A 12,159-nucleotide genomic window follows, 5' to 3' on the forward strand; every position below is an offset into this window, starting at 1 on the left:
ATTTTATTCTATTATTTTTTTTTCCTAAAGTCTCCCTGAAAAAAAAAAAAAAAAAAAATCAAATCAGTGGGAGATAAATATTTACCGTATATACTCGAGTATAAGCCGAGATTTTCAGCCCAAATTTTTGGGCTGAAAGTGCCCCCCTCGGCTTATACTCGAGTCACGGTAGCGGTGGGGTCGGCGGGTGAGGGGGTGAGGGCGCTGAGGTATACTTACCTAGTCACAGCGATCCTCGCGCTGTCCCTGCCGTCCCACGGGCTTCGGTGCTGCAGTTTCTTCCTCTCTTCAGCGGTCACGTGGGACCGCTCATTAGAGATATGAATAGGCGGCTCCACCTCCCATAGGGGCGGAGCCGCTTATTCATTTCTCTAATCAGCGGTGCCGGTGACCGCTGATAGAGAAAGAAGCTGCGGCACCGAAGACAGGAGGGGACAGCGCGAGGATCGCCAGGACTAGGTGAGTATAGCATATTCACCTGTCCTCGTTCCAGCCGCCGGGCGCCGATCCATCTTCCCGGCCGGCGCCTCCATCTTCCCGGCGTCTCTGCTCTCTGACTGTTCAGGCAGAGGGCGCGATGACGCATACAGTGTGCGCGGCGCCCTCTGCCTGATCAGTCAGAGCAGAGACGCCGGGAAGATGGAGGCGCCGGAACGAGACGCCGGGAGCTGCAATCAAGGGAGGTGAGTATGTGTTTTTTTTTCTTTATTGCGGCAGCGGCGGCACAAATTTATGTGGAACATCTATGGGGCACAGTGAACGGTGCAGAGCACCGTATATGGCACAGCACAGCTATGGGGCACAGTGAACGGTGCAGAGCACCGTATATGGCACAGCACAGCTATGGGGCACAGTGAACGGTGCAGAGCACCGTATATGGCACAGCACAGCTATGGGGCACAGTGAACGGTGCAGAGCACCGTATATGGCACAGCACAGCTATGGGGCACAGTGAACGGTGCAGAGCACCGTATATGGCACAGCACAGCTATGGGACACAGTGAACGGTGCAGAGCACCGTATATGGCACAGCACAGCTATAGGGCACAGTGAACGGTGCAGAGCACCATATATGGCACAGCACAGCTATGTATGGGGCACAGTGAACGGTGCAGAGCACCGTATATGGCACAGCACAGCTATGTATGGGGCACACTGAACGGTGCAGAGCACCGTATATGGCACAGCACAGCTATGGGGCACAGTGAACGGTGCAGAGCACCGTATATGGCACAGCTATGGGGCACAGTGAACGGTGCAGAGCACCGTATATGGCACAGCACAGCTATGGGGCACAGTGAACGGTGCAGAGCACCGTATATGGCACAGCTATGGGGCACAGTGAACGGTGCAGAGCACCGTATATGGCACATCTATGGGGCACAATGAACGGTGCAGAGCACCGTATATGGCACAGCTAGGGGGCACAATGAACGGTGCAGAGCACTATATGGTTCACACCTATGGGGAAATATGAACGGTGCAGAGCACTATATGGCACAGCTATGGGGAAATAATGATCTATTTTTATTTTTGAAATTCACCGGTAAATGCTGCATTTCCACCCTAGGCTTATACTCGAGTCAATAAGTTTTCCCAGTTTTTTGTGGCAAAATTAGGGGGGTCGGCTTATACTCGGGTCGGCTTATACTCGAGTATATACGGTACATTTGTGCTTCAGTGACAGTCCTGCGTGTGTGGCATCTCTCTCATTTGTTGCCACCAACAACAGCGTGTGTAACATTGTGCCTGATTTTCGTTGTGGTCTCACTCACCTGTAAAGGGGTAGCTAAATCATACTGAAGTTATAGCTCACCGTGTAAGTTGTGTGACAGCAACAAATACCGTTAGTTTGGTTACGTTTTTAAAACAATGAGGAAGGTCTGGTGGAAGAGGTCGTGGCCGGGGGCGTTCATTGTCAGCTGGTAATGAGGGTAGTGGTAGTGGTGGAGCATCAGCTGGTCGTGGGAAAAAAAATATTGCACCTAAGTCTGGAGCTGTGGAGCCAGGTTCGTCGTCTGGCTATACAAGGCCTCGAACGCTCCCTTTTCTGGGAGTAGGAAAACCGCTTTTAAAGCCGGAGCAGCAAGAGCAAGTTTTGGCTTATCTTGCTGACTCCGCCTCTAGCTCTTTTGCCTCCTCTCGTGAAACTGGTAAATGTCAAAGCAGCGCGTCGTTAGTGGATGTTCACGGTCAGGGACAAGTCGCTTCCTTGTCCTCTTCAGCAAAAACAACAACAGAGAAGAATGCAGCAGGCGACACAACGGGTTACTCCATGGAGCTCTTTACACATACCGTCCCTGGCTTAGAACGTGAAGCAGTTAACAGTCCATGCCCATTACAAGTTGAATCTGACATGGAGTGCACTGATGCACAGCCACAGCCAGACTACTATGCTGGTCCTTTGACTCAGACCACAACATTGCCCTCGCAGGGTAATGATCAAGAATCAGACCCTGATGAGACTATGTTGCCCCATCACGAACGCTATACCACCGACCGACACGGTGACACAGACGAAGTTGCACACGAGCTACAAGAAGAGGTAATAGATGACCCAGTTCTTGACCCCGATTGGCAGCCATTGGGGGAACAGGGTGCAGGCGGCAGCAGTTCTGAAGCGGAGGAAGAGGGGCCGCAGCAGGCATCAACATCGCAACAGGTTCCATCTCCCGGGCCCGTATCTTGCCCAAAACGCGTGGCAAAGCCAAAACCTGTTGGAGGACAGCGTGGCCATCCGGTTAAAGCTCAGTCTGCAATGCCTGAAAAGGTATCCGATGCTAGAAAGAGTGCAGTCTGGCATTTTTTTTAAACAACATCCAATTGATCAGCGCAAATTCATCTGTCAAAAATGTTCAACTACCTTAAGCAGAGGACAGAATCTGAAAAGTCTCAATACAAGTTGCATGCATAGACATTTAACCACCATGCATTTGCAAGCCTGGACTAACTACCAAACGTCCCTTAAGGTTGTAGCACCCTCGGCCAATGAAGCTAGTCAGCAACGCAACATCCCTTCCGGCAGTGTAGGGCCACCATTTTCCGCACCACCTGCAGTATCTGTGCAGGTTTCTTTGCCAGGCCAAAGCAGTCAGGGTCAGGGAATCACCAGTTTCGTAGTAGGAAACACTGCATCTAGGGCACCGGCGGCAACAATACCATCTCCCACCGTCTCTCAGTCTGCCATGTCCACCGGCACCCCTGCTAGTTCCACGATCTCCAGCTCTCCAGTCCAGCTCACCCTACATGAGACTATGGTTAGAAAAAGGAAGTACTTAGCCTCGCATCCGCGTACACAGGGTTTGAACGCCCACATAGCTAGACTAATCTCGTTAGAGATGATGCCCTATCGGTTAGTTGAAAGCAAAGCTTTCAAAGCCCTGATGGACTACGCTGTACCACGCTACGAGCTACCCAGTCGACACTTTTTTTCCAGAAAAGCCATCCCAGCCCTCCACCAGCATGTTAAAGAGCGCATCGTCCATGCACTCAGGCAATCTGTGAGCACAAAGGTGCACCTGACAACAGATGCATGGACCAGTAGGCATGGCCAGGGACGTTACGTGTCCATCACGGCACACTGGGTGAATGTTGTGGATGCAGGGTCCACAGGGGACAGCAAGTTTGGGACAGTTCTGCCTAGCCCACGGTCTAGGAAACAGTTGGCTGTAGCCGTTCGCACCCCCTCCTCCTCTTCGTCCTCCTGCAGAAGCGAGAGCTCGTCCACAGACCGCAGTCGCACAACCACTCCATCCGCAGCTGCCACTGTTGCACACCAGGTCTCCCATTATGGGGCAGCTACTGGCAAACGTCAGCAGGCTGTATTGGCTATGAAGTGTTTGGGCGACAACAGACACACCGCGGAAGTTCTGTCCGAGTTCTTGCAGAAAGAAACGCAGTCGTGGCTGGGCACTGTAGATCTTGAGGCAGGCAAGGTAGTGAGTGATAACGGAAGGAATTTCATGGCTGCCATCTCCCTTTCCCAACTGAAACACATTCCTTGCCTGGCTCACACCTTAAACCTGGTGGTGCAGTGCTTCCTGAAAAGTTATCCGGGGTTATCCGACCTGCTCCTCAAAGTGCGTGGACTTTGCTCACATATCCGCCGTTCGCCCGTACACTCCAGCCGTATGCAGACCTATCAGCGTTCTTTGAACCTTCCCCAGCATCGCCTAATCATAGACGTTGCAACAAGGTGGAACTCAACACTGCACATGCTTCAGAGACTGTGCGAACAGAGGCGGGCTGTTATGTTTTTGTGGGAGGATACACATACACGGGCAGGCAGTAGGATGGCAGACATGGAGTTGTCAGATGTGCAGTGGTCGAAGATTCAAGACATGTGTCAAGTCCTTCAGTGTTTTGAGGAATGCACACGGCTGGTTAGTGCAGACAACGCCATAATAAGCATGAGCATCCCCCTAATGCGTCTGCTGATGCAAAGTTTGACGCACATAAAGGATCAGGCGTCTGCAGCTGAGGAAGAGGAAAGCCTTGATGACAGTCAGCCATTGTCTGGCCAGGGCAGTGTACAGGACGAGTTAGCGGGCGAAGAGGAGGACGAGGAGGATGATGGGGATGATTATATTTTTAATGAGGAAGTTTTTCCGGGGCCACTGGAAATTGGTGGCGCGGCAAGGCCGGGTTCTGGTTTTTGGAGGGACACAAGTGACGTGGATTTGCCTGAAACTGCCCCTCAACCAAGCACAACCGCAGATTTGAGAACTGGAACTTTGGCCCACATGGCGGATTATGCCTTACGTATCCTTAAAAGGGACACACGCATAACTAAAATGATGAACGATGACGATTACTGGTTGGCCTGCCTCCTTGATCCTCGCTATAAAGGCAAATTGCAAAATATAATGCCACATGAGAACTTGGAACTAATATTAGCAACCAAACAATCAACTCTTGTTGACCGTTTGCTTCTGGCATTCCCTGCACACAGCGCCCGTGATCGTTCTCACACGAGCTGCAGGGGCCAGCAGACCAGAGGAGTTAGAGGGGCAGAAATCAGAAGTGGCGTTGGCCAGAGGGGTTTTCTGACCAGGTTGTGGAGTGATTTTGCTATGACCGCAGACAGGACAGGTACTGCAGCATCAATTCAAAGTGACAGGAGACAACATTTGTCCAGTATGGTTACAAACTATTTTTCATCCCTTATCGATGTTCTCCCTCAACCGTCATTCCCATTTGATTACTGGGCATCAAAATTAGACACCTGGCCAGAATTGGCAGAATATGCATTGCAGGAGCTTGCTTGCCCGGCAGCTACTGTCCTATCAGAAAGAGTATTCAGTGCTGCAGGTTCAATACTAACAGAAAAAAGGACTCGTCTGGCTACCCAAAATGTAGATGATCTAACCTTCATTAAAATGAACCACAACTGGATTTCGAAATCTTTTGCCCCACCTTGCCCGGCTGACACCTAGCTTTCCTATGAAAAGGTCTTGCCTGTGGACTATTCTGAATGCCTTTTCCAATCTCGTAATTTTCTGCACCTGATTGTCCAGCATACGACATGTTTACACCTCACTAAATGGCCAAACTCCCCACACGGGGCCGTGGTATCGACACTTGGCGACCGCACCCGTGAGAGTGCTGTTTGTTTGAAGAGGTGGGTGTGCCCGCTTTTGGTCGACGGCACTGCCACTGGGTCCCTCCTAGTACAATAAAGTGTCTCTGGCGGTGGTGGTGCGCACCCAACGTCAGACACACCGTTGTAATATGAGGGGCCCTGGGCCTGTACCGCCGGCCACAAGACAGTTCCCCCCCCCCCCCCCCAGCTCAAACAGTGCTCTACCACTTGCAAAATTATCTCACAGCTCCACCAATGTTTAGTCTATGCGCTGACATCCTTCAATGCCTGCCACTGACAATACCATTGTATTGACATTTTTGTTATGTTAGGCCTTCGAAGCCTGTCTGCGGTCACTCCTTCCACTATGCCTCCACTGACCACACCACTGCTGCCCGTGTACCCCTGGAACCAATTTAAAATTGCCTACAGCCAGCCCAATTTTTTTATTTTAGGCCTTCGATCCCTGTCTGCGGTCACTCCTTCCACTAGGCCTCCACTGACCACACCACTGCTGCCCGTGTACCCCTGGAACCAATTTAAAATTGCCTACAGCCAGCCCAATTTTTTTATTTTAGGCCTTCGATGCCTGTCTGCGGTCCGTTCTTTCTACTACTACTACACTGACCAGGCCACTGCTGCCCGTGTACCCCTGGAACCAATTTAAAATTGCCTACAGCCATGTGTTATTATTTTAGGCCTTCGATGCCTGTCTGCGGTCACTCCTTCCACTAGGCCTCCACTGACCACACCACTGCTGCCCGTGTACCCCTAGAACCTATTTATAATTGCATAGAGCATCCTTTTTTTAATAGTAGGCGTACAAAGTCTGTCTGCGGTTCACTATTGAAATTGTCCTCCACTGCCCAGAGCACTGCAGCTTGTGTACCCCTGTAACTTTTTTCTGCTGCAGTGAGCCACATTTTTGGTTTGAGTCCTACTACCTGTGTCTGTCTGCGCCACTCAATTCAGCTGTGTTCCTTTGAAAAAAGCTGAGCGTCAATAGTCTTGTTTTCAGCCTCTAGGAATTTTAAAACAGCATTGGGTGTACAACTTTGGTAGGGCCTACTAACGGTGTCTGCCTCCCCAAGGTGTTCCCCAGGTTTCCTCTCCATTGCTTCAATCTTCATGCTCTCGTTTAGTAGTTGTTGGAAACTACGCTGCATTAGGCCTACAAATTGGGTATGGGGTGTAGAGAGATGGTGTGTTCCACTCCAAGGTGTTCTCCAGGTTGCCTTTCCTGAGCTTCAATCTTCATGCTCTCGTTTAGTAGTTGTTGGAAACTACGCTGCATTAGGCCTACAAATTGGGTATGGGGTGTAGAGAGATGGTGTGTTCCACTCCAAGGTGTTCTCCAGGTTGCCTTTCCTGAGCTTCAATCTTCATGCTCTCGTTTAGTAGTTGTTGGAACTACGCTGCATTAGGCCTACAAATTGGGTATGGGGTGTAGAGAGATGGTGTGTTCCACTCCAAGGTGTTCTCCAGGTTGCCTTTCCTGAGCTTCAATTTTCATGCTCTCGTTTAGTAGTTGATGGAAACTACGCTGCATTAGGCCTACAAATTGGGTATGGGGTGTAGAGAGATGGTGTGTTCCACTACATGGTGTTCCCAAGGTTTCCTCTCCATTGCTTCGATCTTCATGCTCTCGTTTAGTAGTTGTTGGAAACTACGCTGCATTAGGCCTACAAATTGGGTATGGGGTGTAGAGAGATGGTGTGTTCCACTCCAAGATGTTCCCCAGGTTTCCTCTCCATTGCTTCGATCTTCATGCTCTCGTTTAGTAGTTGTTGGAAACTACGCTGCATTAGGCCTACAAATTGGGTATGGGGTGTAGAGAGATGGTGTGTTCCACTCCAAGGTGTTCTCCAGGTTGCCTTTCCTGAGCTTCAATCTTCATGCTCTCGTTTAGTAGTTGTTGGAAACTACGCTGCATTAGGCCTACAAATTGGGTATGGGGTGTAGAGAAATGGTGTGTTCCACTCCAAGGTGTTCTCCAGGTTGCCTTTCCTGAGCTTCAATCTTCATGCTCTCGTTTAGTAGTTGTTGGAAACTACGCTGCATTAGGCATACAAATAGGGTATGGGGTGTAGAGAGATGGTGTGTTCCACTCCAAGGTGTTCTCCAGGTTGCCTTTCCTGAGCTTCAATCTTCATGCTCTCGTTTAGTAGTTGTTGGAAACTACGCTGCATTAGGCCTACAAATTGGGTATGGGGTGTAGAGAGATGGTGTGTTCCACTCCAAGGTGTTCTCCAGGTTGCCTTTCCTGAGCTTCAATCTTCATGCTCTCGTTTAGTAGTTGTTGGAAACTACGCTGCATTAGGCCTACAAATTGGGTATGGGGTGTAGAGAGATGGTGTGTTCCACTCCAAGGTGTTCTCCAGGTTGCCTTTCCTGAGCCTCAATCTTCATGCTCTCGTTTAGTAGTTGTTGGAAACTACGCTGCATTAGGCCTACAAATTGGGTATGGGGTGTAGAGAGATGGTGTGTTCCACTCCAAGGTGTTCCCCAGGTTTCGTCCACATTGCTTCGGTCTTCCGACTCTCGTTTAGTAGTTGTAGAAAACTACACTGCATTAGGCCTACAAATTGGGTATGGGGTGTAGAGAGACGGTGTGTTACACTCCAAGGTGTTCCCCAGGTTTCGTCCACATTGCTTCGATCTTCCGACTCTCGTTTAGTAGTTGTTGAAAACTACACTGCATTAGGCCTACAAATTGGGTATGGGGTGTAGAGAGATGGTGTGTTCCACTCCAAGGTGTTCTCCAGGTTGCCGTTCCTGAACTTCTATCTTCAGGCTCTCATTAAATTGTAGTTAAATGGAACAACTGCATTTGGCGTACTAGTTGGTTTGGGGCCTACTATCGGTGTCTGCCACTCCTTGCTGTTCTCCTGGTTTCCTGTCCTGAAATTCCATTTTCAGGCTCTTGTTAAGTAGTTGTTAATGTTAGACTGCATTTGGCCTACTAGTTGGGTTGGGGCCTACTATCGGTGTCTGCCACTCCTTGCTGTTCTCCTCAACTGAACAAAGCTGGGCCGCCTGTTTACTACGGTTGCCAATTTTGAACTGCATGTCGACTACTTACTGATTTGGGCCTACTCTCTGTGTCATCCTCTCATTCCAGTTGTCCTCCACTGCAATGCCCCCTGGTTAGTCCTGTGTTACCAATTTTGAACTGCATTTAGCCCACTTTATTCTTTGGGCCTATATCTGTGTTTCCTCCTCATCCTGCCCATTGCCCAGCCAGTGATAGATGAGTCTGTTGGTATATTGACCCATAACGCAAAATTCCCCGTGCACGCTACACAGCAAGATTGTGACCCTGCTGAAAGTCAGGTTCCTCTTCCCGCATACCATACCACCTTACACGGGGACAAAGAGGAAGGTGCAGATGAAAGTGCAGGTTCCTTCATCAGGTGGGGGGAGGAATACTAGTTGGCGACGTCACTGGCACAGGGCCTCTCATAGTACGCAAAAGTGTTGCTGCCGGTGGGAGGCGCCCCCGCCGTGCAAACACACCGCTGTACTTTGAGGGGCCCTGTGCCAGTGCCAATGCCAACGAGTGGGCCCCCCCTGCTTGCTCAGGATCACAGCACTTGCAAAGTTGAAATACTTACCTCTCCCTGCTCCACTGCCGTGACGTGGTCCAGATTTACTGGGCCCACTAATTACTTGAACCAGCCCTACCCCCCACAACTTTAGCCAAATGACCCCCAATTTCAAATGCCTTCCAATTATTATAAGGTAAATTACGATTGACAAGCTTCTTTAACAAGAATGGATGTTTTTGCCATTAAAATGGGCAGTGTAGGTGTTTTCCTGGCCTCCACTCACTGCCGACTATGCTCCCCCATTGACTTGCATTGGGTTTCGTGTTTCGGGCGATACCCGACTTTTCGCGATAATCGGCCGATTCCACTCGACTCGACTTCTAAGATAGTCGGGTTTCGCGAAACACGGCTCGACTCTAAAAAGGTCAAGGTCGCTCAACCCTAGTATAGACAAATAGCTCACAAACTAAGGGCTCACTCACACCAGTAATGTTTCTCATACACACAAAAAAAGCAGTAAGAGCTGACTAAAATATTTGTGGGTTTGTTTTTTTTCCCCTTTTAATTTCTTTGTTGCAGACGTGTTGGCTTGCAAAGTTTTTAGGCTATAATTTATCAGACCAACTGCGTGTTACCAGAGATTTTTCTCTAAAGTCATGTACTTTGTCCACTGACTGTGACCAGTCAAAAGCAAGAGATGTCATACTGGGTTCAAGAAAAAGAATACTCCCTGACCTAATGTTTGCAGCTAATTTGTAGAATAGAGCAGAGCTAAGTGTGACTACAAACACTTCCAGATTTCCTCTCCAGCAGTCGGTGTGTGGGGGATGGCAAATACAGCACAGCTTATTGTGATTACAAACACATCTGCAATCAGGGCTGAGAGGAGGGTGTTTCCTCACCCCTACTATATGATGATCCCTTCTTATGATTGGTTGAAGTAATGCAGAGGGCAAAGAATTCGCAACACCCCTATAGAAGTATATTTAGTAACCGGGGATGAGCAAACCCCTGGAAGTTCGGGTTTCAACCAAACTTTTAATGTTAACTGTACCTGAACTTGAACCTCCTAGAAATCAATAGGGACCCAAATTTTGGAGCTGGAAATTTTTTTTTCTCTTTTTCTTTCTTTTCTTTCTCACACTCACTCCTGAACTGTAACATGCATTTGCAGGTGAAGTTCGGAGGTCAGCATCGTACTCTAGGTGTCACGAATTTTACAGTTCTGGTTCACTCATCTCTATTGGTAATGCCCATTTGGGCTTATCATAAATGAACAACGCGTGAAAAACCGCTGTCAGTCTGCGTTTTAGGGCTCATTCTATCTACTAACCTGATCAATGACTTTATATGCTTGACGATCTATAAACCAAAGAAACTGGTGCATTATTGCACTACAGCGACAGCAATGAAGCAAATCGCTTGCGTGCCTAAACCATTCCTAATGAGAATAAAGAAATGGTTAAATTGTAGGTTGGTTAAAGGAACTACTGTTTAATAAAGGAGATTTAGTAATGCTTTCCAATAAACGGAGTGGCACGATACTAGTTAATTGGTTTCCACATATTACATAATACAAGTGGAAGTAAAGCCTCTTTCTGTTGTGGCAGCACCTCTGAACGCTGAGCTATTTGCTACATATGGTTTATGTGAGAATAGATGAGACCTTGCAGGAACCCCGAGGTCAGACACAGACGCTTCGTAATCTTATGTAAAGTCCCTTGCTGATAGCAGGTCACTAGTGAACATGTTTCTGCAGAAAAACCCATGGAACGTTGGTGACCTTTGAAATACAATGCGGACATCATTTTCTTATATTAAAAATAGAATGTGTCGGTTTCCTAACATTTTGTGCCCTGGATGTTTCCTTTAGTAGAGTATTACTATGGTTGAGATAATACCAAATGGCCGAGCTTTCTCGAATTCTCATCCTTGCACTGCACTATTTTTTATTTTTCTTCTCCTTCATCCTCCGCATGCTCCTGTGTTTTTTGTTTTTGGCCCCAATTCTTGATGGGTGTGAGGAGCATCTTTCGTCTGAGTTTGTAAAATCTTCAGCTGAGTTTTAAAGCCTTTGTTTTCCATTAGTTCAGAGAGATTTCACTTTTTAGTGAATGATAATACAAATCTAATGGTGTATTACACTGCGGGCCAGCAATGCCGACAGCTTCACCTGTGTTCATGATGCTGCTAAATGAGGCAGCTTTGGAAGGACAGTCGGACTGAAGCTGTCCGGGATCGGGAGCGAAAGGTGTGCTCCACCCATGTAGATCAGAACATGCTTTCACTTAGTTGTGTATTACAAGAAGGGTATGTGTTAAATAATCGCTCCAATCAACATTTTTATCCTCCTAATATATTGCACCTTCATATTATATAGCACTGTGTACTTAAAATTGCTAATTTTTTTACTTTCTACCCAGCAAATTCTTCTCTTTTCTCTGCTTATATGTGGAAACAGGAAGACTTTTGTCTTTGCGTTTATCATCCCCCCCTCTTCAGCTCCTATCCCAGCTGCTCCCCTACCTGCCAGGGACTTATGCAGGGAAAGTTGACCTCCTGTTTCTATATAGGGCTAGGAAGGATTCAGCTAGTCAGTTTTTAATCATCTGATGTCATAGACCTAATGGAAAACCGAATAATTAACTGTGTAGAAAGGGAAAATGAGCAATTGTAAGTTCACAGTGCTATATGTTATGACTGCAATATATTAAGAGGATGAAAATTTTGATGGAAGTGCTTCTTATATCTGATATTAAATGACCAGCCCCCTAAGCTGTCCATATACATGGAGATTTTTGTTTCCGTGATGATGTAACTGTTGGCTTCTTTCCAGTAAAAAAATGTAAAATTAACCTGACTGTTTGCTCAGAATCCATTCCAAAACAGGTTTGTCAGGGCTACAGTAATAATGAAAGCCGTGATGCTGGAGTGATCAGTCTTATTTAAATATTGGCTGTATAATGAAATCCAGTTCAGTGCTTAAAGAAAAATTAAAGGGTTAGATGGGAATACCCCTTTAAGCTGAAA

General features: G+C 47.8%; 1 protein-coding gene across 1 annotated transcript in view; it reads left to right on the forward strand.

Moving 5' to 3' along the window:
* Window positions 1–12,159, forward strand: part of PARD6G (par-6 family cell polarity regulator gamma) — a 164,723-nt gene that overhangs the window by 89,456 nt on the left and 63,108 nt on the right. The gene's annotated exons all lie outside the window — the stretch shown is intronic.

This window comes from Ranitomeya imitator, chromosome 6 (assembly GCF_032444005.1).
Source record: "Ranitomeya imitator isolate aRanImi1 chromosome 6, aRanImi1.pri, whole genome shotgun sequence".
NCBI lineage: Eukaryota > Metazoa > Chordata > Amphibia > Anura > Dendrobatidae > Ranitomeya > Ranitomeya imitator.